The sequence below is a fragment of the Silene latifolia genome, chromosome X (assembly GCF_048544455.1).
Source record: "Silene latifolia isolate original U9 population chromosome X, ASM4854445v1, whole genome shotgun sequence".
NCBI lineage: Eukaryota > Viridiplantae > Streptophyta > Magnoliopsida > Caryophyllales > Caryophyllaceae > Silene > Silene latifolia.
Window position 1 is genome coordinate 226312313 of NC_133537.1, and position 2696 is coordinate 226315008.

Here is a 2696-nt window from a genome sequence, read left to right on the forward strand (position 1 = left end):
TTGTACATATCATAGTAGAAGAGCAATGTTGAGGAAAGATCCTTGAGTCCCCAAGGAAATCCCCAAGGAATTTATGAAGAAAAGGGAAGAAAAGAAGAAGTTACTATGCTGACTGACAATCCGAGCGGATTGTCAACAATCCGTCCGTCCTGCACAATCCGAGCGTCCCACGCCAGAATCCGCTCGGATTCCCCCTCAACAATCCGTCCGGATTCCTCAGAATCCGCTCGGATTCCACCGCCCAAATCCGGCCGTGCCGACCTTATTCCGCCCGGATTTCCCCACAGCACGGGTTGTCTACTTCAAGCTACGAAAAGAGAAGCCCTTCTCTCAGAAAATACCGGGTCCTCCTTGCTCAACTTAAAAAGTGTAATTACTAGTTTAGCCCTTAGTTAACCCTAATTCATCCTCCCTAATTTTCACTATAAATACCCCATTAGTCTAATTAGAGGGGCATGTTCTTCTTATCAATAATGAGGGTAGTTAATATCAATCAAATCTCTCTTCAATATTGTAATCAAGTATTAATCAAGTTTTAATCCAAGTTTTAGTTCTTTAATCTCTCTTTTGTTCATCCATTATTTTGGGTAATTGAAGATTATTTGGGTTATTATTGGGAGATTGACAACCTCTCAATCTAGCATTCAAGTGCTTCTATTATTCTTGCTTTATTATTGGAATCATTAGTAGGTATAATCTCTTAATCCCTTTTTAATTATTGTTAATTACTTTCATTTATTCATCATGTTTCATATTGTTAGTATGATTGACAACCTTGCTAGCATGATCAACATGATAATGAGTGAGTAGTCCTTTAGCTAGGGTTAATGGGTGATTAGGGGAAACCAACATGGGGAATGATTCATGCTTAAATTAATATGCTTTCATGTTTTATTTGCTTGCTTGTTTTGATCTCAACTCATGCACATGTTATATTTGATGAAATGCTAAGCCTATGAATCCTTGCATTTACTATCATCTCCTATCTTTCCAATGAGACTTGTAAGACATAACCCAACTCGAGTCTCATTAGACCATGCATGTTGTTGAGTAGGGAAGATTAAGTCGACTTGTAGTTGTTGTACAATCTAATCGATTCGGCTCCGGGACCCAAACTTTCCTAGGATTGTATGATATAACCCAACTCAATCCATCACAGCAATAATTGCTTGCTTATAATTTGAGAACATGTTTGTATGATCATATCCCATGATTCCCCTATGATCCCATGACACCCTAGTGCCTTTAATCAATTGTTTACACCCCTTTTTATTCATCTTGCTTGTTTATTTTCATTGTTATTCTAGTTTAGTAACCTTCTACATCAACCCAATTTGTGACACCCCTTAGACACCACTAGTTACAATAGAAATCTCATTTCAACTCCCGTCCCTTGGGATCCGACCTTTACTTGCCTCTTTACTAATTGTAGAGTTGCTTGTTAAGCTATAAATTGTGTTTTGATTCGACCGTGACCAACGACCACATCTTAATTTATGAACACTTAGCGGGATCGCATCAAAAATGGCGCCGTTGCCGGGGACGGTGTTTGTTTGACTTAGATTTCTTTTTATTGTTATTAGTTGTGTCTTTCTTCACCTTGAGGAAGTAAAACTCCTCAAGGTTTGTTCTAATTGTTTTTGAGTTGTTTGTTATTTTGCATGTCTAGAAGGTTACAAAGTGATTTGTTACCTTTTGACCGTGAAATCGAAAGAACCTTGACGAACAATAGGAGACTTGTTAGGAGGAATTTGAGAGGTGTTGGTGAAGTTGTTCAACCCACTAGTGAGTTTGTCAATCCTTTCGCAATAGAAGGAGAAGAAAACCCATTACACAATACCCCACAAAATCCACCTACAATGCCAAAATTCTCATCACACTCCGTACCCACCAAGGAGAATCTACCAAATGGTACTCCTACACCGCAACATCTCACCGGAAATTTTATTGCCAAGTCCGCCTTCATCCAACTAGTTGAGAGGAGCCAATTTGGGGGGATGCCTAGTGAGGATCCTCATTCTCATATGGAAACCTTTTGCGATTATTGTGATGCTATCTCTCAAACGGGCGTGACTCAAGACCAAATTAGATGGGTCTTATTTCCTTTTTCCTTAATCGGCAACGCAAAGCAATGGTTGAAGGGCCTTGATAAGGCCACCCTTGGAATAGATTCTTGGAAGAAGCTAGCTCTAGCTTTCTACAAAAAATTCTACCCACCGGAAAAGACCAACATGCTAAGAGCTCAAATTACGGGTTTTAAGCAAAGGGATGAAGAGTCTTTGTATGAAGCTTGGGAGCGGTTTAAAGGTATTTGTCGCTCATGTCCTCACCATGGACTTAGCGAATGGTTTTTGGTACAACAATTTTGGAATGGTTTATATGAAGATTCTAGGAACATTCTCAATATGGGATCAAATGGAATGTTCACCGAAGTTGATGACAATCAAACATGGAACAAGATTGAGGAAATGGCGGTCCATAACTCACAATATAGTAGGCCTCGCAAGGCTACTAGAGGAGGAAAGTATGAAGTGGACTCCGTTACTCAATTGGGTGCTCAACTTAGTGCTCACATTGACACAATCAACTTGAAGTTTGAACAAGCTATGGCTAGACTTGAGGAAAACTCAAAATCATCGAAGCATCATGTCAATGCCATGACGGCATCCTCATCAATCCCAAGTGGGATATGTGAG

General features: G+C 39.7%; 1 non-coding gene across 1 annotated transcript; it reads right to left on the bottom strand.

Annotated features, from left to right (window-relative positions):
* Positions 1-2231: 2231 nt before the first annotated feature.
* On the bottom strand, positions 2232-2338 carry LOC141624290 (small nucleolar RNA R71). The gene has a single exon (XR_012534097.1). It is a non-coding gene; the product is annotated as a small nucleolar RNA R71 (small nucleolar RNA).
* Positions 2339-2696: the final 358 nt, after the last annotated feature.